General features: G+C 37.4%; 1 protein-coding gene across 5 annotated transcripts in view; it reads right to left on the bottom strand.

Annotated features, from left to right (window-relative positions):
- SESN1 (sestrin 1) overlaps nucleotides 1-25,729 on the bottom strand; it is a 108,492-nt gene that overhangs the window by 80,816 nt on the left and 1,947 nt on the right. The gene's annotated exons all lie outside the window — the stretch shown is intronic.

The raw sequence follows: 25,729 nt of genomic DNA, 5'->3' as shown, positions 1-25,729 counted from the left end.
AATCTAGCTGTGTTTCTGATGAATAAAAGATCATATGGCCACAAGAGCCTGCATTCTGGGTGTCCTAGCCTGCATTCTGGGTGTCCCACTGTCTTGCAGCCCTTATTATTCAACAAAAACTTGAATCCCAATGCCTCCCAAACTATGTAACTTCTGCTTCTCATCCACGGAGATCCAGTTTATCTGGGCACAAAGGAATTGCGTCACCTTTACTGCGGGCTCCTCCACAATGTGACACACTTCCTTGAGCTCTCATGGCCTTCCCCCTGCACAGTGCCCACCCCACCATCAATCTCCAAAACATCACTAACAGGTAGTCACTGAGTGTAAAAGTCTTGTAAGGATCGAGAAGCTCTCCTAAAACTAAATGCTAAATATGATTGTTCTCCAAATGCAAATAAGAATGAATGTAGGAAAGGGGAAAACATGTACACCCATGGTGGATTCATGTCAATGTATGGCAAAAAAAATTTTAAAAAAATTAAAAAAAAAAAAGAATGAATGTAAACACTTCAAAGGGATCCACTTCATTGGCAGACTTTCATTCCAATAGCTACATTCCAATCTTATCCTCCCTCTCTCTTCTCTTGTTTCTGAATCCTCAAATCTTAAAAAAAAAAAAAAAAAAAAAAAGCCTCCCAACTGCTCTCACCTTGACTATTCACCCGAACAACTTATTCTTGCTCCTGCCTTCTATCTTCTACCATTAAAAGATGCTTACTCCTTGGAAGAAAAGCTATGACCAACCTAGACAGCATATTAAAAAGCAGAGACATTACTTTACCAACACAGGTCTGTCTAGTCAAAGCTATGGTTTTTCCAGTAGTCATGTATGGATGTGCGAGTTGGACTATAAAGAACTGATGCTTTTGAACTGTGGTGTTGGAGAAGAATCTTGAGAGTCCCTTAGACTTCAAGGAGATCAAACCAGTCAATCCTAAAGGAAGTCAACCCTGAATATTCATTGGAAGGACTGATGCTGAAGCCGAAGCTCCAATACTTTGGCCACCTGATATGAAGAGTTGACTCACTGGAAAAGACCAATGCTGTGAAAGATTGAAGGCAGGAGGAGATGAGGACAACAGAGGATGAGATGGTTGGATGTCATCACTGACTCGACGGATGTGAGTTTGAGCAAGCTCTGGGAGCTGGTGATGGACGGGGAAGCCTGGAGTGCTGCAGTCCATGGGGTCGCAAAGAGTCGGACGTGACTGAGCGACTGAACTGACTGACTGATCTTCTACCACAGCACATCAGCCCAAAGTGCTACTCTTTTCACAGCCCCAATCCACCCATCAAGATGTCTGCCTAAACACCATGAAACTGATACAATATAGGCATGTCATATATTCTCTATTTGCCTCTCCAAATCATCTCTCTGACCTATGGACTATATCACTGAGGTTCCCTTGCCACCTGGCTTATAATTTCACTCTTCCAGTAAGAGGCACTAACAAATTGAAAGGCAGGGGGAAGAAGGTCAGGGTATTTATTCTTCCACTTACTCCCTGCCAAGCTGAGGGCTAGCAATGAATATATTCCTCTATGGAAGGCCACAATTCCTGTTAGGCGGGCAGACTTCTCCTATAGCTGTAAATTTCATGGAGTTCCAGTAACTTCTCCCAGACCTTGTCCCTTTAGGTTCATAGCTAGTTCAAAATGATTATCATCTTGTTGGTTTCCCTTAACTCTGCCCACACGTTCATTAAATTTTCTTCAGACACCCCATCTGAGTATGCCATCATTTCCTGCCAGAATCCTGGCTGATTCAGCAGGGAGGAAAAGAAACTAATTGAAAATTATATTGGCATCCTTAGAGAGATTATGGAGAATGAAATACTCATAATACAAGAAGCGGTTGTTCTGAGAAAGGAACAATCAGAGAATAAGAAAGAGTTCTTGAAAATTAAAAACATGACTACTGAATAAACAGGGCTTCCCTCGTAGCTCAGTTGGTAAAGAATCTGCCTGCAATGAAGGAGACCCGGGTTTGATTCCTGGGTTTGGAAGATCCCCTGGAGAAGGAAATGGCAACCCACTCCAGTATTCTCGCCTGGAGTATCCCATTGACAGAAGAGTCTGGCAGGCTACAGTCCATGGGGTTGCAAGAGTTGGACACAACTTAAGTACTAAACCACCACCACTGAATAAACACATCAGCAGAAGCATTAAAGAACAGAACCAGGCTGAAGAGCAAATTTATAATTTGGAAGACAAATTTGAGGGAACTCTCCAAAGTGTAGAGTAAAAAAGGACAAAGAAAAGGACATATGGGAAAAGATTGAGATGGAGCTCTAATACTTACCTAACAGTAGGTCCAAAAGGACAGATATAACAGAGATAATGAAGAAAAAGAATAGTTTGAGATTCAAATATCTATATTGAAAGACCTGAAGTGCAATAGATTAATAGTAAAAGATATGTAGAGAGAGACACACACACACACGCTCTAACATGTGAACGATTTGCTTAACGGTATACCAAGGAGAAAGTGAAAGTGAAAGTCACTCAGCCATGTCTGACTCTTTGCGACCCCATGGACTATATGGTCCATGGAATTCTCCAGGCCAGAATACTTGAGTGGGTAGCCTTTCCCTTCTCCAGGGGATCTTCCCAACCCAGGGATTGACCCCAGGTCTTCCGCATTGCAGGCGGATTGTTTACCAGCTGAGCCACAAGGGAAGCCCTTGCAATGATTAATAAAAAAAGACAGGTAGAGAGAGAGAGAGACACACACACACACACACACACACACACACTAACATATACTAACAGGATTTCAAAACTCTAAGGATAAAAAAAAAAAATCCTGAGTTCCCTGAACATCCTTGTCCTTAGGAAATATAGGATAAAGTATTTTAGAGGAGAAGTGCTTATAACTTTCAAGAAGTTCAGCAAAAGGAGAGAAAAAAAATTAGAGAAAGGCATTGTGGCAAAATGTTAATATATGAATTAAGGATACTTTGTATTTACTATATTATTCATTGATCTGTTCAAGAGTTGTTGTTTTTTTTTTAAGTTGGAGAAAAAGAAAAGGTTCCCAGAGAAAGGTAAAATAAAACAAACAAAAACAGGTTTCATTAAAAAAGAATGAGATTCAGACTGACATAAGATTTCTCACTATAAACACTAGGTGCTAGAAAATGATGGAACATCTCCACAGTTCTGAGAAAATGATTTTAGTCTAGTATTCTAATGAACCATAATAAAACCTGAGGGCAGAGTAAAAACACAAATAATCAAGGGTCAAAGGCTTAAGCCCAACACACTGCTGAAGAAAAAATAATACTGAGTTTATGCAATCTAAGCAACATAGCAGTGAAATACTCAAATGAAAAAGTAGTTGAAACTGCATCTTCATTACTATCCTGCAAGTCCAAGTGAAAATGAAAGTCACTCAGTCATGTCTGACTCTTTGCAACCCCATGGGTATAGTCCATGGAATTCTCTAGGCCAGAATACTGGAGTGGGTAGCCTTTCCCTTCTCCAGCGTATCCTCCCAACCCAGGAATCAAACCCAGGTCTCCCACATTGCAGGCGGATTCTTTACCTGCTGAGCCACAAGGGAAACCCAAGAATACTGGAGTGGGTAGTGTTTCCCTTCTCTAGCGTATCCTCCCAACCCAGGAATCAAACCAGGGTCTCCTGCATTGCAGGTGGATTCTTTACCAACTGAGCTATCAAGGAAGCCTGCTAGTCCAAAGCATTGTATCAGTTATTACTGAAACACTGCAATAGCTTTTTAACTGGTTTTTGTGCTTCCATTGCTATACCCCTCTTATCCATTCCCACACAGGAGCCCATGTAATTTTATTATGATTTAATATTCTATTTTATTTTTTAATGTAGATAATATATTCACATTGAGAAATACATTGAAAATAGAAGGTACAAAAAGGCATTACATCTTTGAGACCTAAACAGTGGTGTCCCTGCCCTTTAGAGGGCTCATTGCAGGCCTCTTTCAGGTGCACCCCTCCAGTAGGTGAAGAATACACAGAGTCAAGTACATATTCATCCAGACCATGCTCCAAGTACTTGAATTCTGGGACTCTCTGCCCAAATGGGCTAAGCCCTCTTCCAAGGCTTATGGCTTGTCCCCCTTTTGGCTGAACACAGGGCCCATCAGGACACCTCCAGGCCCAGGAAGTGGGCAAGTGGTAGCTATATGTGCAGTGTGCATAGAGTCCTGATATGAGGGCAGGTGTCTAGCCTTCATGGTATAAGTCAAAAGAGTGGAGTTGGGATAGAGTGAATCTGGGAAACAGTATACTGAAAAAAGCATCAGTCCCAACTCTGTGCCCAGTCAAAAGGTTTCCTTTTCCAAGACAAATACTGTTTCTGACCCAAGAGTGATCATTTTAAATAACAAATCTGAAAATGTAATCTCCAACCTAAAATGTAGGGGTTCTCCATTACTTTTCAGATAAAATCCAAAATACTTCATATGGTCAACATGGTGCTTCTTAGACTATAATATGCATTACAGTCACTTGGGGATTCAAATCTGATTCAGAAGGACTAGGGTGAGGCCTGAGATTCTGCATTTCTAACAACTTCCTCGATGACACAGATGCTACTGGTCTGTAGGCCAAGCAGAGGGCCTAAAGAGATTACTATTTCTTTTGAAGTTATAATTTCAGCTATGCCAGTTAGGGAAAGAGACATTCCTCCTGGTCTACCTACCTCATTTTGAAGCTGCAGTTGATATAGGCAGATGGGAGGGTAGACAGACATTGCCAGTTAGTAATAGTAGCCATTTATTCATTCAACAAATATTGGACATCTGTTTGTATGTGCTAACACTATCCTAAGGAGCCCAGAAATGAACAAGAAAAAGTTTCCATCTTCAAGGAGCTTACAACCTAGTAGGGCAGATAGAATCAACAAGTAAGCTTAAGTTAGTAACAATGTCAGGTAGTGTTTAGGGCTAAGAAGAAAAATAAATCAACATAAGGAGCTAGCAGGTAAGAAGACTCACTATTTTAGACAACTGAGTCATATACAAGGATAGATTTAATGTTTTTGCCATACTAAGTACTAAGGTAGGCACTATGCTGAGTACCTTAGAGATAAAGGTGCTATTATCTCACTGATATGAGGCACTATTGTCTTATTTTGCTGGTAATGAAACTGAAACCTAGAGATGTTAAGTAACTTGTCCAAGGTTAAACAGCTAGAAGAACCAGGATATGGACCCTGCCAGTATGACTATCTCCAACTTCTGTATTAATGAACATTTGTTGAGGAAAAGCACAACCCCCAAATTTCAGTGGCTGGCAACAGTGCTGCTGTGCTCAGCTGGGCTCACTGGGTCTTAACAGTGTTGACGCAAGACTTGAACTTTTAATGTCTAAACTGCCAGGTGTGGGTCTGCCCCAGTTTATGACAAACTTAAGTAACTCACATACCAATATCACCAGATACACCACAAGAGAATCAGCAGACCAAGAGGGATAAGCTAACATTGAATCAGCAAAATTTTCCCTTTGTTGGTTTAAAACTCCCAAATTTCAATCACTTGAACTTATCTCTAAAGTTTAAGAAAAACAAGTTTAATATGCAGTAGGTCACTTAGTTTTTGCAGTAGTTCTTAATCTTTTAGGGTTATAACCTCTTTGAAAATCTGATAAAACTTGGGCTCTCTTCCAAGAAATAAAGCTCATCAGTGTACACAGCTTTGCATTCAATCTTTGGGGCACACAGGCCCATAGAAAAGCCAAAATTCCCAATTTAAGAATCTGTAAACTGTAGCATTTGCCAAAATCAATCTCTTGTCCAAAAACTTCCACCTATTCCCTAGTGAACAACAGTGATTCTCTTTTACTAATTATTTCATTTAATTAAAAGATAGCGAAAATTATTAGCAATCAAAAACGTGTTATCATTAGTCATCAGTTGTGTCCAACTGTTTTGCAACCCATGTACTGTAGCCTACCAGGCTCCTCTGTCCGTGGGATTTCCCAGGCAAGAATTCTGGAGTGGGTTGCCAATTCCTTCTCCAGGGGATCTTCCTCACCCAGGGACTGAACACAAGTCTCCCACACTTCAGGAAGATTCCTTATTGAAGCCCAATCAAATCAAAAATACAATTTTGTAATCCAATACAGTTTTGCAGCAAAAAACAAAAGGTACCTCACTAGCTGTTAAGAACTAATTATTTCCACTTCCCTGAAGACAAGTTTTACTATCAATTATCTGTATATGAATTAGTCATCAATATTTTTATTCTGTGGTGGCTAACTTTCCCTCTACACTCAGTGGCTTACAATAAGTATGTTGTTAAATACAACTCTGGTCCTTCAGAAATACAAGTATAATTATAAATTATCCTAAGTTACATAAAATTCTTTTTATTAGAGGAAGGTAAATTTGCCCACTCCTCCCCAAAATCATGAAACTTTCATAGTGTACTGTTGGCCTTACTCTATTTTCTTTATCAACACAGTACTACTTAAATGTAAAACCAAATAGTGAAGTTGTAACTTTTGTCACTTGATGTCCCATGTTTCATTATACAACAATTGAATCACAATCTGATTAAGCTGTCATTAATACAACATATCCAAATTATTATATGGCAATACAGTTTAAAGTAAAGAGCTATAAAGATGCTTAAATATATGCTTCAACAAAGCCAGCTGTGTTTGTGACTTGATTGCTATTATCTTGAAAGAGAATTAATACTTTGATATTTGACCACAGAATCATTAAAAAATAGGCATTTTATTTAGCCCATTATTGTCAAATGGCAATATTTGAATTGGATAGATCTAGGGACAAATATGGGCTTCCCTGGTGGCTCAGATGGTAAAGAATCCGCCTGTAATTCAGGAGACATGGATTTGATCCCTGGGTTGGGAAGATCCCCTGGAGAAGGGAACAGCTACCCACTCCAGTATTCTTGCCTAGAGAATTCCATGGGCAGAGGACAAATATAAACAAACAGGTAAATTTATATTATTTACATTCAACAGAATTAATCATAAAATATTCTTTGGTTTTGAGAGTCAGAATAGTGTTGTGATGAATAAGCTTCAGAGACTTAAATGCTTGAATGTGAATTCTAGCTTTGCTGTGTATACTACTAGCCAGGTAAACAGGGGCAAGTTAGATAACCTCTTTGTGCCTAAGCTTCCTCTTATTCAACGGGTGAGGTAATGGATGAATGCAAGTACAGTACTTAGAATGGCACATGAAGAAAAAGTCCAAGCACTGAATGTAAGCTATATGAGGGTAGAGATTTTTAATCTCTTTTGCCCACTGATGTACATAGTGCTTAGAATAGTGCTAAAAACAGCAGGTGCTCAATAAATATTTGTGGAATGAAGGACTGATACCACTATTATCAACATGGTGATTTCTGGATAGATGAAAAAAAACAACTGAACTATTTAAGCTCAGCTACTTAAACTTGAAATTTTTCCCCTTCTCCCCAAACTCCCTCCCTCTAAAAACAAAAAGGAAACATAAGCATTCTTCAGTTGCACATCCAAGTCTTCTAAGGCTCACAGCACCAAAATATGATCAATAAGCTGGATTTCAGTTGAGTGAGAGTGCCATCTAGTGTTCATAAAAGCTACAAGCTGAGAATTCAGAGTACATTTTCAGTGTGAAGACAAAAAACCCTATAAATGCAAAATTCATTAAGAAAATCTGCTTTATCAACAGCCAAAGTCTTTAAAAGAAAGGTATTTCTATAGAAAATTAAAAAATTAAAGTTGTAAAACTTAGTATATACTATATTTGAAGAAACACTTCAGAGAGTATGCTCAAGTTCTACTTACCATAAAAGTCATCCTGCTATAAGTGGTGCATTGAGCTTATTTTCCTTTCAATGGCATGTGTTCACTGGTCTTATGAGAAGAAACAGAAGTATCCATCATAAAAATTTTGGAAAAATGTAGAAGAGTATGAACCACAGCCTAGAGGTAACTATTGTTAGCATTTGGAGATTTCACATATATATCCTTGATTTAAAATATACATGGAAAATATTTTAATTTTCATCAAATATTTGGCCAAAATATTAAAATATGAGAAAAATTATAAATAATCTTTTTAAACTTAAAATATTTCCCTACAATTAAAAATAAACAAACCTAGCCTCAACTTAACATTGTATTCAGTGGAGTACAATTTTTTAAAATTGCTTTCAGTTATGTAACCATTTTGGTCTGGTTTTACAATAGCCAAAATCTATAAGAATTGGGGCTTATAAAATGAAAAAAGAAATTATTTCATCTTTTCTCTTTCAGAAACTACAAAATTGATAGTAAAGCATACCAATTTGGATTTGGGAGATTTGAATAAAAATTTAGGTTTGCCATAATGTTTGTTATTAAATTAAATAATAATTATTTGTTATTCAATTAAATAATATTCAATAACAATATTCTTATTATTCAATTTGAGAATGCTCATAAAAGTTTTCTGAGAAACTGTATGCAGGTTAAGAAGCAACAGTCAGAACTAGTTATGCAACAACAGACTGATTCAAAACTGAGAAAGAAGTTAATCAAGGCTGTATATTGTCCACCCTGCTTATTCAACTTATATGCAGAGTACATCATTTGAAAAGCCAGGGTGGATGAATCCCAAGCTGGAATCAAGATTGCCAGGAGAAATATCAATAACCCAAGCTATGCAGATGATATCATTCTAATAGCAGAAAAAGAAGAGGAACTAAACAGCCTCTTGATGAGGGTGAAAGGTGAAAGTGGTGAGTGAAAAAGCTAGCTTAAAACTCAACATTCAAAAAACTAAGATCATGGCATCCGGTTCCATCACTTCATGGGGAAAAAATGGAAACAGTGACAGATTTTATTTTCTTGGGCTCCAAAACCACCATGGATAGTAACTGCAGCCATGAAATTAAAAGATGCTTGCTCCTTGGAAGAACAGCTATGACAAACCTAGACAGCATATTAAAAAGCAGAGACATCACTTAGCTGATAAAGGTCCTGTATACTCAAATCTATGGTTTTCCCAGTAGTCATGTATGGATGTGAAAGCTGGACCATGAAGAAGGCTGGTGTGTTGGTCACTCAGTCGTGTCCAACTCTTTGCAACTCCATGGATTGCAGCCCACCAGGCTCTGCCCATGGAATTCTCCAGGCAAGAATACTGGAGTGGGTTGCCATTTCGGCTGAATGCTGAAGAACTGATGTTTTCAAACTGTGGAGCTGGAGAAGACTCCCGAGAGTCCTGTGAGCTGCAAGGAGATCAAAACAATCAATCCTAAAGGTAATCAACCCTGAATATTCATTGGAAAGACTGATGCTGAAGCTCCAATACTTTGGCCACCTGATTAAGAGAGCTGACTCACTGGGAAAGATCTTGATGCTGGGAAAGATTGAGGGCAAGAGGAGAAGGGGGCAACAGAGAATGAGATGGTTGGATGGTATCAACAACACAATAATGTTCATGAATCTGAGCAAACTTTAGGAGACAGTGAAGGACAGGGAAGCCTAGCATGCTGCAGTCCATGGGGTCGCAAGGAGTTGGACATGACTGAGCAACTGGACAACAACATAAGTGTTTCTGGCTTTATTTTTAATTCTCTTTCCCCTCAAATCATAGACACAGCTGAGATTTGATTCATAACTTATTAGATAATCATTAAAAGATGAAAGAAAGCTGTCTGCCACTTTCTACCTTTTGGACAAATGCTGTTTTTATATTTAGGATAAAGAGTGGGAATCAGGGAATTTCCTAGGATCACACGGGAATAACAGGGTCAGAAGAGTCATGGGGTCTATTGAGATGGATGAAACTGAAGCCCATTATACAGAGTGAAGTAAGCCAGAAAGAAAAACACCAATACAGTATACTAATGCATATATATGGAATTTGAAAGATGGTAACGATAACCCTATATGCGAGACAGAATAAGAGACACAGATGTATAGGATAGTCTTATGGACTCTGAGGGAGAAGGTGAGGGTGGGACGTTCTGAGAGAATAGCATTGAAACATGTATATTATAATATGTGAAACAGAACACCATTGCAGGTTCGATGCATGAGACAAATGCTCAGGGCTGGGGCAATGGGATGACCCAGAGGGATGGGATGGGGAGGGAGGGGGGGTCAGGATGGGGAACACATGTAAACCCATGGCTGATTCATGTCAATGTATGGCAAAAACCAGTACAATATTGTAAAGTAATTAGCCCCCAACTAAAATAAATAAATTTATTAAAAAAAAAAAAGAAGAGTCATGGGGGAAGATGGAGGAAAAAAAGACCAAGAAGCTGCCAGAGAGAGGTGGGCGGGCCTCTCCAACTGAACATTGCTGGGCCTTGGGGTGAGGCTCCTTTATCTGGAGACTGGTTGCAAGGCTGAGGAGGGGGGCAGAGCCTGGCCTCATACTACCACTTGCTGGACTACACTCTCTTCTAGGCATTAATTACATTCCTGGACATATAACCTAAATCATAACTCTTCATAGTAGGCAGGGAGGTCAATTCTCCCCAGCATCTAGTTTAGGAGATAAGTTGTGGTGGCAGGTTGCTTTAAAATGACTCCCAAGGATCTGTGCCCTACCTCCTGGCATTCACTCTATTGTGTAATATGCTCCCCTTGAGTATGGGCTGAACTTGTGTTTTGCTTCTAATGAACAGATTAAGGTAGAAGTGATGGCATGTCTCTTCCAAGATTTGGTTACAAAAGACTGACTTCTGTCATACTGGGATTCATTCACTGGTACCTTGTCTCTGGCTCTTCTCAGGTGCTCTCTCTGAAGAAGCAAGTGGAGAGACCCACATGGCAAGGAACAGAGAGAGCTGCCAGTCAATTACCAGCAAGGAACTGAGGTTTTCAATCGACAACTCTCAAGGAACCGAATCCTTCCCATAGCATGTGAACTTGAGAACACATTCTTTCTCATTTGAGCCTTCAAATGAGACCATAGCCCTGGTTGACATATTGGCTGCAGTTTCGTGGGACACCCTGAAGCAAAGGTCCCTGCTAAACTGCAGCCAGATTACTGACCCAAAGAAATCATGAGATAATAAGTGTATTGTTTTAAAGCCACCAAATTTGTTATGAAGCAATAGATAACTAATTCAGCTGTTAAACAAAGAGACTGCTCAGGCCCACCTGAGAGACTATACCCTGAGAGTCTCTGTCGCTGGCTTATGGCAGCCTTGCTAGTCACACAAAAGCCTGGACCCGGCTTGTGCCTTTGGCACAATTGGGCACTTCTTTTGTGGGTTTACAGATTAGGTTCTCCTCAGTTCACCTGCTTGGTCTCTATTTCCCACCCAAGGGCTTGTGCACCTTCAACATCTGAAATAAATAACAGAACCTGAACAAACCTCCTAGCTCCATCTTTTAGTGACCAGACCAACTATGAATCCAAGGTGCATGGGTGGCTTTCTAAGACAAACACTCATCCTGACTATATATTAGTAGTTTTATTGCTTTCTGGAATTTGTTTACTATTTACCAACTAGTATGAAAATACTTTAGTGTTTTGACAAGTACTGCTGTGCCCGTGCATACTGACTGAACATCAGCTCTAGTTCATGCTGTAAGGTTAGATCATCAGATAATATTCAAGATCCTAGTTCTGTTTCCTTTAATGAGTTTTTAAACATAATTAATGTAGTTTTTACAACTCCTTTTAGCCAGCTCAGTCTTTATGTTATGATAGTATCACCACATGGAAACTGCCAAGCTAAAGGGGTTTTATTTATAATGCCCAACAGTATAGTGAGAATGAGCTTCGACAAAAGTCATAGTTACATATTCTTACATGCACTGACAGACAGCAAAGGGAAAAAAGGAGGGGGGAGCCACAAAAAGGAAACAAAAATGAGGCCAAAACTTAGTCTGTAGAAAAGAACAGTAGAACATTAGTTGCAGCCAGTCATGAGAGGTTTGGTTTGGGCATGTTGGGGATAGAAGCAGTGTGTACTTGTGTAAACAAACAGATAAGCTGAGAAGAAAAGTTAATTATTACATTAAAATTTATTTGCTCCACTAAGCTGTCTTTATGACCCAACACATCCTGATCTTTCCTTGCTCCGAATTGCTTTAACACTTTATATGTCATAAAATTTTTTCACATTGATTTTAAGTCATTTTCCAATATGAAAGTAATGTGAGCTCAAGAACAAAAACAAAAAAGCTATAGGAAAACAGATTAGTGCTTGAGGATGAAGAGTAAGACTTCACTTCCTGACTCTCAGTATTCACTACTTGAGTTAAGTTGCTTAATCTGTTTCCTCATCTATAAAATGTAAAACTCCCATCAGAGAATGGTTGTATCTACAAAACTAGATATTGCAGTGAAATGGCCCTTCAAGGGAAGTGCATGGGTAGTTTGTAAAAATTCTTCCAGAATGCGAATGTAAACTTCAAATACAAAAAGGCAATAATACAGTAAAAAGTGAGTTTTGCAGATCTGGTTTGACACAGGCAGTGTTACCAGCAGCTGCACCACCTTTAGGAGCACCAGCGGCCAGGGAAAGCAGCACCCAAGCTGGCTCTAAGTGCTTCTTCTCAATGAGAGAGCCTAGCTTTTGAGATGTTCCTGTTTTCTTAGCTAAATAAATCAGAAACTTAATCTAATCTCACAGCAAGCAGGGTATCCATATTTGTATATTTGTTTGGTTTGGGGAAGATAGCTTCCTAAAAACCTGTAACCCACTTGAAATCTTGCAAATGTTGTATGCCAAAAGCTTATAACAAAGGCTGGCATACAGTAAGCACTCAATAAAATTAAGTATTTATTAACGATTATTATAAAAAGAAAAAATTAAAACCTCCAACAATCCCACCTCTAAAAGAGAACCAGACTTTCAGTATCATTTTAGTACAAGCAGGTTTCCTGACATTTTCCCCGCTCTATAAATATATATATATATATATGTGGCCTGTTATTTTAAAAGTTGCTTTTCCACTTAAATATATGTATATATATTTTCTTTTCTTATACGTTCTAATGGAGAAGGAAATGGCAATCCACTCCAGTATTCTTGCCTGGAAAATCCCATGGACAGAGGAGCCTGGCGGGCTACAGTCCATGGGGTAGCAAGAGTCAGACACGACTTAGCGACTAAACCACCACCACCTCCATACGTTCTAAAACAACTTTCAATAACTGTTAAAGTCCTTTACATAGTGCACCATAGTTTAATAACTTAGTGATTGGATATTTAGGTTACCAACTTATATATAATAATGCATAAATATAACACATTTATATCATAAATGAGACTGTAGAGATTATTATACATAAACTTTAATTCAGATGATTTCTTAGATGTGGAATTGTTACTGTGCACATACAATCCCACCAAGAGTCACACTATTGTCAACACACTATCATAAAATTTAACATTTTTAGTGAAAGTCTTGATTTGTTCTTAATCTCTTTTCTCCAAACCATTGCAAAACTCTTGACAGTAGTGGTGTTTTCAACTTCTCTTTATATCTCATAACAGTGTTTGTTAGGCACAAAGAAAGATTTTAAATGAATTCTTACTTTAAAGAAGTATTTCCATTTCAGCTTTGAATGGAGAGGGAGGTCAGCTAGAGGTATACTGAGGTTCAGAAAAAAAAAATCCTGCTATTAATTATTTTATGAAAGGAAAAAGAACTATAATTTAGTTTCGTTCCAACAATAAAAAGCATTCAATACAAATATGTAGTACAGGTTTGACTTCACATTTGACTACTGACTACTTCCAAGTTCAAAGAAGAAGCCAAAGACAGGTATAAATTGGAATTATAATCTTAATCAGAACAATTACCACTAAGGATTTATTTATAATAATAAAATGCACTAAAGGAACTAATAATAATAATAAAATAAAGGTTAAAATACCGATTGCCTGATGGAAGGGCCAAACACAACTCTAGCTTGGAGTCGTTTTTGTTTAGAAATGTGTATGTTAGAATGAAAAAAGAAAGAAAAGGGCTTGCCAGACACCCATACTCCAATAGTCAGTACAGGCCCAATCACACAAGATTTGTTTAAATTTTCAGCATCTATGGAAGACGAAGTAAACTTTTAATGTAGCATTTAGGGGAAAAAAAAGCAAATGTAATCATTTGTTAGTAGTTGTCACACCAATGAAGGAAGTATAATATTTAGACTTTCCATCTTCTTTGATAAGATTTATTGCCATAATTATTATTTTCATCATGCTATACTGGGTTTTTAGTGCACATGCCATAGATACCAAAACTCTGACCTAATAAAGGGTATGCAAAAGTATACAAAATGGCACTTACTATTACAAGTTTGAAAATATTTTGTGCTTAACAGTAAAGTTATAATGGGGTTTACAATTAGAAAATATCAATGAAATATTTAAAAATCTAATTTATAACTTACAGGTAACAAAGAATGCCTAAACAATTATGTTAGTTTAAGTACACAGTTCAAATTGGGTAATTTCTTAAAATCATTTCATAACTCTAGTTCATAATTTGAGAAATCAAGATTAAAATGTTCCAATTCAATCAGATAAATGTTGAACTATGGAAAGGACAAGAAAAAAATACCTTTTACACTATTTAAACATAATCCTTAATGATTCTAATGATAATTTTCCAAAATAACTAAATAAAACAATCTAAAGACTTTAAAATATGCACATGAAACATACAAATGGAAAAATGATTTCTATTAATACATGAGCTCAAAGTAATGATATAATCTGGGCTTGATTTCTTAAAAAGACAATAGAGGCTCCTTTTCTTCTTAGCTGTAAACAACTTGCTGTATGACATGTAATGCAATACCATATTTTGGGAAATTTCAAACATTTATAATCCACGGGAAAAACACTCAACACTCCTACACTATTTTTTTTTAAGCCCACAATAGTGCAGTCTTTCAGCTACAAAGCCATAAGCCAGTTATAAAACCAGTACTTTTCCACTAGTTACTTGTGGGGCGGGGAAGGGGATGTTCAGCACTGCAAACATTAGGGTCTAAAATAAGATCATTGCAAGGAGTTACTACAACAGTTGCACTGCCAGCACTGTCATGGCAACAATGAACTAGCTAGGAGAATGCTCTTTTAACATTCAAAGCTAATCTTGAGTCTATTACCCATGGAAATATACCAAATTTTCCTTTAGGCAGTTCACTAAAGAAATCATCTTACTTGGTAATCTCTTAATGTAAAGATAAGCCTTTTATATATCATATTTCCAAGATCACAGTCTAGCACCTTCTTGCAATCAGTTGAAATTTATAATGACAACATAATTATGTGCCACAGTGAAACACAAAGATTCATCAGGATTCAAATACAATTTCAAGACGGGTCAGGGCTTAAATAAGAATTTGATATGCAATTTAATAATACCTGAAAAATGAGGTTTCACATTTCATTCTAAAGGAAAAATAATTTGGAAAAGAAAATATTATATATTTTTATTATTAGGAAGCTTATATTAAAGTTTTATTCAGATAATGCAGTATAACGGTGAAAAGCCTAGACTCTGGAGTCTCACAGCCTGGGTTTGAAACCTGGCTCCTCTTCTTACTAAGCTATGATACCTTGGGCAAGTTATTTAACCTATCTGAGCCTTGATTTTTTTTTTCCTGATGCATAAAATGGGGATAATAATACCTACTCTTACAGTGTGGTAAAGATTAAATGAAAAGGGTGAAGAATATATGAAGAGAGTTACGAAATAGGTTTCACATACAGAATGCCTATTCTTATTACATTCAAAAATATACATTCTTCAAAACTAGAAAGATTGAGATTGCTGAAGGAAAGATAACTTTGTGTCGATGTGTGGCAGAGTGTGGTGGGGAGCAGGTAATGGGAGCTCTGGAGGAACCTGAAAGACACCTGCCACACCCAATGAAGCAAATTCAAATCAAACAGGGTACAAAATCTCTTCAAGCCTTGTTACTTCTGGGGTATCTTTAAGGCAATGTAATCTTTGCTTAGTTACTTTGTTTCTAAAATCATATCAAGCTGTCTAGGCCGGGCCAGTTATCCCCCAAGAGTGAAAGGACTATTTGGGGGACTTTTTGGTTAATATCTCAAGCTCCCATTGAGGGATGCAGAGCAGGAACACTGATGGTGCAGCTTTAATCTCCTCAGTAGACAGACCTTCAAGGCAAGCAGTCTCTGCAGCAAACTTGCCTTAAGTATCAGACGTGAATGGACGAGGCACAGAGGATTCAGTTGCTTACTGACAGCACTGGCATACAAGCCATCATTTGCTTTTCTACATTTTATATCCTTGAAGATACATTGGAAGGTCAAATGTTCCTAAGTGAAATAATAAATGAGCATGATCTCAAGGGAGAAATCCAGTTCCCAAGAATGCTAAAGCAATATTTACAAAATCCTTACCTTGGTTCCTAGAGGTGTTATTTCTTCTAAGGTGTTATTCTATAGGGCCAAGTGCCCTGAAAGGTTAAAACTTTTCCAGTGTTCCAGAGACTTGGTCCCCTAAAGGGCAGATGGTACCAGAGGACTCAACTTCCCATCTCCTCCCCCCAATCACACTGTGAGGGCAGATCAGAAGACTAATAGTTAATATTCACTGAGTGCTTACTGAGTTACAGTAAACATTGCACATGTTACCTCATTTAATCCTCACAACTCTGTGAGGGGACTGAGGCTTAAGGAGGTTATATAACTTGCCCAAGGTCACAAAGTTTGGCAGAGTAGGATTTACAGCCAGGTCTGACTAACTCCAAAGCTCATGGTTTTGACCATTCTATTGTTGTACAGATATTAAAGCATAGGCCTTGGCAGTGAACCACCCGGATGACATGTGTAACTGCCTGCAACCCGTCCCTACTGGTGCCATGCTGACAAACTAGAATGGTAAAGAAGTCCAAGGAGGGGATGGATGCCACAGATCTGCCTCACTCATAAGGCAAACTTCTGGGTAAGTCTACCACTTACCCTGTGCAGTGGTTGGTTAGAAGCACTCTTGGGTAAAGTAGAGATCAGCATTAATCAGCTAATATATTAAAATTTACCATACAAAAGGCAATTAGAGGTATAAATACATGTGAACACAAAAGGTGGGATATATGATAGTCAATTACATAACAATCCTAAAGTAATGCCAGTCTGGAGTTTGACTCATGTTAAAAGACCTAGATCAAGTTCATCATCTTTACCTTCACTATCACCAATATTCATCATCATCACCACCAATATCTACTGAGCACTTACTATGAACCAGGCCCACTTCTACATACTTCATTGTTCACTTAATTCTTAAAACTACTGTGAGAGTGGTATTGTTATGTCCCACATATTGCAGATGAATAGTCTCAAAATTTATTTGCAATTAAGTTGGTACAGTATATTAAAGTTAACAAAATGCTTTACCAATATGATCTTTAATTTTTATAATCACATCATGAGGCATATATTAAAATTACGTCAGTTCACAGACGAAGAAACAGACTACAGAGGTTAATTTATTCATGAGCGTATAGCTAGTAAAGCAAATTCCTGATCTTTAAACCTTTTGAAGTAGTATCTCTGGTCAAAGTGAAACTCTTGTATATTTAAAATAGAAGATAAGAAAAGAAAAAATCAAGGAAAAGAAAGCAAAAGTTTCTCTTGTTTTTTAAGTCGAATCATTATTAAAATTAAGAGAAGCTTACAGCCTTTCCTCTGATATGTCAAAAGATAGATAAGCGCAGTGCTTGGCATATAACAGGTACACAGTAAATATCTCATGCATAAAATGAGAAGAAATCAGTCCTTAGGTTCAATGGTAAAATCTATACTGCCTCAATAAAATTTCAATTATTTCTTATACTCAGAATCTCTGTTATCAACAAAACTGAATATAGATTTTATCCTTTAAGTCTGTCAAATTATGCATTACTTGTTAGATGAAAAAAGAGACACACCTTAATTTGGTGAGGTGTAATCACTACTAATGACTTTGAGAGATCTTATTTTTTGAGAAAACCCATCTGCCTATCATTTAAATCACTTTTGAAAGGCTTCTCTTAAATATGTCCTTTAGTACCACTGAACATATCACCCTACCACTATTTTGCAAGGCTTGGTCTTTATCACATGATCGGAAGAATTTCTTACTGTGTTTAGGCTATGAATAGCATTTGAAAAATTACTCAGTTATAATTATAGACAGCTAACACCTGCCAACTTGCTAGAAAATGAAATCATGTAAAGTTTAAAGATGATTGTGCAATGCCTGTCAAACACTGAAGTGTCAAAACAGTAAATGCTCATTTTTACCAGTAAACTAAGATTCTAATTAGACTTTACTGAATCATTACACACAGAACTGACAAATTATCCTAGGTAACTTTTTAAAAAAACATACATATATTTAAGTTAAAACACTAATACTATTCATTTAATGAATATGTATATATGAAAGTTTATTTGGGTAATAAGACTAACAAAACTCACTTCATAAACTTTATTCTCCTTTATTCTCCTTTAGCAGGTTTAAAAGTTTAGGAAGTAGTTCGAAGGTAATTTTATAAGTAATAATTTATAAATCTATGAAGACCTTTCCTTTTTAAAATTAAAAAAGAGTAAAATTTAAAGAAAGCATAAAACTAAAAGTATCTCATTTTTTCCTAAGGTAATTCCATATTTCATTGCAGTCGAATTAGATTCTTTTAAGTAATTATATAAGAGATTAGAATACGAGAAGACAATTCTTTCACAGCCAAATTTCACAAGTTTTTTTCATATAAACTTTTCATGTCATAAATGGTGACAGTCCATTAGTAATGCACATGCTTTCAGCGATAAAAATGCCTACTGTGAAAATCCAATAAATGGTCCTAGCAGTCATTCTACAAAAACTCCCTAAGTATCTTCGGTGAAAAACCACTAAAAAAAAAAACAAACTGGAGTCTTTTAAACCACTTTTTTTTCTACACACAAATGTCATGGTAAATGTATCGTTAACAACATTAGTTTAACTTGCTATAGTAACCAACAGGAAAAAAAGCAAAGCATAAAATAATGTTCCATGTTTGTGTGTTAGCCACTAAGTCGTGTCCGATTCTTTACAACCCCATGGACTGTAGCCTGTCAGGCTCTTCCATCCATGGAATTCTCCAGGCTAGTATACTGGAGTGGGTAGCCATGTCCTCCTCCAGGGGATCTTCCTGACCCAGGGATCAAACCCGGGTCTCCTGCATTGCAGGCAGATGCTTTACCTCTGAGCCACCAGGGAAGCCCCAATGTTGCCATAGTTGACTTAAATTTCTAGTTTGCCCACTGCAGGCAGTAATACCATCATCAAATATTCTGAAGAATCCTCAGGTGCTCCAGAGTATACTGTGCCAGTGTCACTGAAGTACTAGGTCATATCATCAAGGTCAGTTAAAGTCTTTCTCTCTTAATGTAATAAATATGATCTAGAAAAGCTGGGTCAAAGTAAATCCTTTTTTCCATTGACTTCAATTAAAAAGCAAATATTTTACCATGGTGTGAAAAAAATAGACTGATTTGAGAAACTGTGACAAAGAAGATTATAACTTGTGGTGAGGCTTGCTCATACGAGCTGGACATACGAACTGATGTACGTCCAGTGTAACTTTCATCTCTTTATGAATTTTAGGTACTGCCTTCCCTTCACCAGCATCTCCCCTGTCCTTCCACAAATTTTAAAATTTCCCATGTCTCCGGTTCCTCCAGTACATGCTAATTTGCTACTTATAAGCACTGTTTTTAGATATGAAATTATTTATGATTAAGACATAACACCAAATAGGGCTCTGATTACTAACTCTTCATTAGACCCAAGAGTCTGCAGCTATTTTCTGTCACATGAAAGTTTCAACAAATGTTTAAGTTGGCTGTCTGAGTTATTATCTACTCAAATAGTTAAAAGATATCCTGCAAATTTCTAATGGCTTACCAAAAAGAAAATTAATATAACTCTAAAACAAAGAACAGCACATCTATTTGCTAAGTCTTTTACTCCATGAATGATCTGTACAGCACTTTAAGGGCACAAAGTGTTAAAGATAAAATAATTCTAATTAAGCTAAACTATTTTTTCAGGGAGTCCTCCTAATACAGACTATCCAAGAGCTTAAATTGAAATCTAATAGGCAAACGTTTAACATCCCCTTTTCCTACCAAACACTACATCCCATTTATAAACAAAACAATAACTATGTTAAAAAACTATTCTAAAAACTAATCATTCTGCCTTTTTGTTTCTATGCTAGAGACCATTTGCGGCACTAAAACAGGAATAAAATATTTGAAATCTGAAAACTTAAAGAATCCTTGTTAGTTTCAATCTTTCTTAAAAGTCAAAACAAAGAAAGAGGATAGGATGATTTATATATTTCAAGAGGACACTGAGGGTAGAGAGTGTAGATATTATTCATCCTTGTAAGTCAGTGGCTAAAAAAGCACAGGCTCTTCACTTTGTTTTCAAACCATTTAGGGAAAAAAGTTAAAGGTTTGCCTTTAATTTCTTTACATTTTTCATTCAAAGAAGTCCAGACAACCTGAGGGTAGATAGTGTTCTCTTCTGTGCTCAAAAGCAAAGAAAGTGGTCAGAGATAGGAATAAAAGGAAGCACAGAGGAGAGAAGCAAGCCAGGAGGCTTTCTGAGGGAAAGGGATTGAGTTCTCAGTGTATCAATAAAGTCAGTTCAGTTCAGTTCAGTCGCTCAGTCGTGTCCGACTCTTTGCGACCCCATGAATTGCAGCACGCCAGGCCTCTCTGTCCATCACCAACTCCCGGAGTCTACCCAAACCCATGTCCATCGAGTCGGTGATGCCATCCAACCATCTCATACTCTGTCGTCCCCTTCTCCTCCTGCCCCCAATCCTACCCAGCATTAGGGTCTTTTCCAATGAGTCAACTCTTCGCATGAGGTGGCCAAAGTATTGGAGTTTCAGCTTCAACATCAGACCTTCCAATGAACACCCAGGATTGATCTCTTTTAGGATGGATTGATTGGATCTCCTTGCAGTCCAAGGGACTCTCAAGAGTCTTCTCCAACACCACAGTTCAAAAGCATCAATTCTTTGGCGCTCAGCTTTCTTCACCGTCCAACTCTCACAACCATACATGACCACTGGAAAAACCATAGCCTTGACTAGACGGACTTTTGTTGGCAAAGTAATGTCTCTGCTTTTAAATACGCTATCTAGGTTGGCCATAACCTTCCTTCCAAGGAGTAAGCGTCTTTTAATTTCATGGCTGCAGTCACCATCAGCAGCGATTCTGGAGCCCAAAAAAATAAAGTCTGACACTGTTTCCACTGTTTCCCCATCTATTTCCCATGAAGTGATGGGACCAGATGCCATGATCTTAGTTTTCTGAACGTTGAGCTTTAAGCCAACTTTTTCACTCTCCTCTTTCACCTTCATCAAGAGGCTCTTTAGTTCTTCTTCACTTTCTGCCATAAGGGTGGTGTCATCCGGAAGGCCAAAAACCAGTGTATATGGAAGAGAGAAACTCAGTGTAGATATTGAAAGAGCACTGCCATATCTGCTGTGATACATAAGAGTCAGCAGTGAATGTTTCAGGTGGACTACCTTAAATGTGTGACTTTGACTAGTCACAGCAGTAAAACAGAAATAAAAACAAAATCATTTTAAAAGGCCAAATCTGCTTCTAGAATGTTCCCAGTCTGTTATATTGCATAGTATCATTATGAATTAGTTATATTCCTAATCTTACAGAATCTAAATTATAACTAGACCAAAGCAATATATTACCTAGTTAAGTGTAAGTTTTATTGACAGCCTCTAACTAAACCTATCTGCCATCCCTCTTCTTCCTCAAGAACAGAAATCTTTGTTCACATGATGGGGGCTCTCCCGGCTCTTAAGGGCTGGATGTGGATTAATCCAAACCAAAACCAGAAATGCCCAGTTTTGTTGCCAGTTACTGGCTTGGTAAAGGGCATGTGACACTGCTCAATAGAAATTGAGAAGTCTGCTGGAGGGTTTCTGGGGAAAGTGTTTCTTCCCTGATAGATACACAGGAAAAAACTCTCTTCCTCCTAAGCTGAAAATGTTCAATGACTGCACATGGTGCCTGGAACTGCTGTAGCAACCTTGCAACCATGAGCTAAGACAGCCCTTGCTACACTGAGCAAAGGTGAACAAGATGATAAAAGGCAAAAGGGTAATGTAGTTCAGCTAATGAATCAAACATTCAAGCTTGAAACAGCCCAACCTCCAGACTCACTATGTGAACAAGAGATTTATTAACCTCTATTGTTAAACCCACAAACTATATATTACCCAATGGATACCAACTGGATACTTCAACTGCAACTTTAACAACTATAAATGTGCACCATACTCAACAGTTAAAGTTTCATTTCTCCCTGGGCAGGTGGGGAGATGCTGGTAACAATCACTTCACTAAATGAAAGTCTCCTCCATCCCACATAACGAAGACAAATACTCTGTTGCATGGTCTAAATTTTCTACCTTAAGCCAAGTTACTTTCAGACAAAGTTCACTGCTGGCAGACATATAAGAAAATTTAAGTTTTCTTTTGTCATGGTACAGAAATGAAAAGGATCAAATGACTATTCTTGGAAAAGTACTTGGCTATTCCAAATACTCTTTATGACGTTTTGATGAATATATACACACACATTTTCTCCCTTAATTTCATGCATCATAAAGACCATAGCTCACAGGTAGACTATATTAGTAATAATGGGCCAGTCCGTTTCTTTGCTTAGGGAATCAAGCATATCCAAAAAGTATTATAGGTTTAAACAAACAGCACAACTCCTTCTATGAGAACAGAAGACCTTCTTCAAAAGCAGGGAATAAATCTAATTGATTTTTCACTCTTGAGCACACTGCTTGGCAAAGAAGAGCTCTCAAAAATGTGTTGAATAGATTTAAGTATGTTGACTTGAAATCAATAAATTGAGAACAGGAATACAAACAGAGAATGCTACTTCTCAAAGTGCCCATTTTTACACGTTTAATCATTTTGAGTTGAATCCATCCTACCATCTCTCCCTGACAACATGACCTATAGCAATTAAGAGCGCCATCAGGAATAGCTGCAAAAACTGCAAATACAGTTCAGCTTTTGCTGCTTACTAATGAACAACAGAAGGTCCTTGTGAAGCTAGTGTGAGAAGTGAAGATGCAGCATCAAGTACAGACCAGATGATGCTGGGCATTAAGAAGTTTAGATTCTAACCTAAGGGATTTTCAGGAGAAGAGAAACATGGTCAGATTTCTGTTTTAGATAAACAGCTCTGCAATTAAGTAGAGGATGGATAGAAAGGTGGAGGACGGGTTAAGTCTAGCAAAGTGAGAGATATCAATGTCAGAAGTAGAACAGTGGTGTCAGGGGCAGAAATCCCTTTAAGAGCTATTTCTAATCAGATTTATAAATCTCAACCTGTGTAAAACAGAACTCATCACTCCCCTAAATTAACCTTCTACCACTCTTGTCTCCTGAAATGACTTAATTATTCACCAAGGAGTTTAAGCTAGAAACTTTAGAGCCATCCTTCATTTTACTTCCTCATCTCCTATATCCAATTAAATACTATATCCAATGGTTTCTAAATCCTAACTACCTCCCAAACCTAGTCACCTTTTTCCACTTTGCCTACTACACCCTACTCCACCATTTTTGCTTTGGACTAGTGACCAACCTCCTTACTGTTGCACATTCAGTCTCGACCCCTGAAATCCATTCTCCAAATTTCTTCCAAAGTGATGCTTCTAATACACCATGTATCATGTCACCATCTTGTTCAACGCCCCTCAGTGGCTTCTCACTGTTCCTGGGATGAAGTCTGTAACTCTTAACATGGTCCTCTATTCTCTGGCTCCTGCCTAAAAACAGGAAGAATTCCTAGCTTTATGGTGTTTCTTATTTGCCAGGCACTTTGTAAGCATTATTTCATTTTATTCTCATTGTGAAGCAGGAACTATTCTCATCCTCATTCTGCAGATGAGGAAACTGAGTCAAAGAGAGATTATGTAATTTACCAAAGGTTGTAGAGTTAATAAAGTATTGGAGTCAGCTCTGACTCCTAAGCATGTATTTAAACTTTCACACTCTCCTCAAACTGCATTACTTTCCACTCCTCAATTCACCTGATCTCTTTTACCATGAGGCCTTCACATATACTATTCCCTACATCTGGAATGTCCCCCTCACAAACCCATTTTTGCCTGAATAATACTTATTCATTTCTGCTTAAGTGCCATCTATTCAGGGAAGTCTTCCTATATTATCTAAAATTACATTATTTGTTTACTACTTTATGGTCAGTTTCCCTTCAGGAGGATGTCAAAATTGTTACCACTGATTCTCAGTTCTTAGAATGGCATTCAGCAGGGGTTCAATTAACATTTGTCGAATGAAGGCAGGAATGAATGATGTAGGGATGGAAAATCCCTAATCTATTAATAGTAACTTCACCTATTCAGACTAAGATGTTTATTTAGTAGCTTGCAAGTCCCAGTCAATACTATTGAGAACTTATAGCCCTCCTAGGGGAGACAGACACATAAATATGTGATTATAACCCTATATAAGTAAAGTGCCTGTTAGAATTGTGGCTGGAATGATGTACAATAGATGCAGAGATGAAAATGAAGGTATAAATTGACAGGAAAACTTCATAGCAGAGATTCTTGATTCCTTTTGCAGAATGAATCAGTTTTAAAATACATATCACATAGTCCATGTATTTAATTTATGAAAGGGGAGAGGAAGGACTTCCCTGGTGGTCCAGTGGCTAAAACTCTGCATTCTCAATGCAGGGGGCCTGGGTTTAGGTACCTGTTTAGGGAATTAGATCTCACATGCTGCAAGGAAGATTGAAGGTCCTGAGTGCCACAATGAAGACCCATGCAGACAAATAAATAAATGTTTTTTAAAAAATAAGGAAGAGGACAGGAGCATCCATTACATATAGGGCATTTTACATCTCATTTGTAATATTAATTTACTATAATAACACACCTCTGTATTATTATACCCATTTTATAGATGTGGAAATCTAAGCTAAGAGAGGTCAAATAACTCATTCAAGCTTATACAGTATATTAATAAAGGAGGAAAAATCTGAGCCCAGGTTTGATACCAGTACCCATTTACTTACCATTATGTCAATCCTTTGACCTTGTAATCTCCAGAGCCTAATTAATTCAGTTTTCAATCTAACTGTTAACAAAATTGGCTATCTGGTTTCCCATTCTAGTGCTTTTTAAAAGTAGCAAAATAAAGCATTCAAGAAGAGGCTGAAATGAAGAATACTGACAGCAAGGGAAGGAACAGAAAAACTATAAAAATTGAACACACAAATTCAAAGTGGATCAGAGAGTCCTATACATACATTCCACCCTCAACTGTACAACAGTACGTACTTGATATGCAAAATGATGACCCCATTATGAAAAAAGAAATGGTTGTTGTAGTCACTAAAATAGAGAAATAACTTTTGATGCTTAAAAGGGTAAAATAAACTTCAAGTGCTAAAACAATAATTCCTCTCTAGTAACTCTGGATAAATAAATTGTAACAATTGTTTCCACTGTGTTTGTGAAAAGAAATATCCAAGATTTTAAAGAGTCTTTGTTTTATGCACATTATTATTTTTTTGTTGCTTTAAACTGAATTCAAACCAGAATAGAAAAACTGTTCATCTTAGCTTATATATATACATATATACCCAAGTAAATCATACATTTAAAAAACTTCTCGTACCATGACTTTGAACACATGTGAATTGAGTAATTTAGACAGAGAAACATA

The sequence above is a fragment of the Giraffa tippelskirchi genome, chromosome 9 (assembly GCF_054371585.1).
Source record: "Giraffa tippelskirchi isolate mGirTip1 chromosome 9, T2T-mGirTip1v1.2.pri, whole genome shotgun sequence".
NCBI lineage: Eukaryota > Metazoa > Chordata > Mammalia > Artiodactyla > Giraffidae > Giraffa > Giraffa tippelskirchi.
Note: the sequence above shows the minus strand (reverse complement) of the source record. Positions and strands in the feature narration are given on the sequence as shown.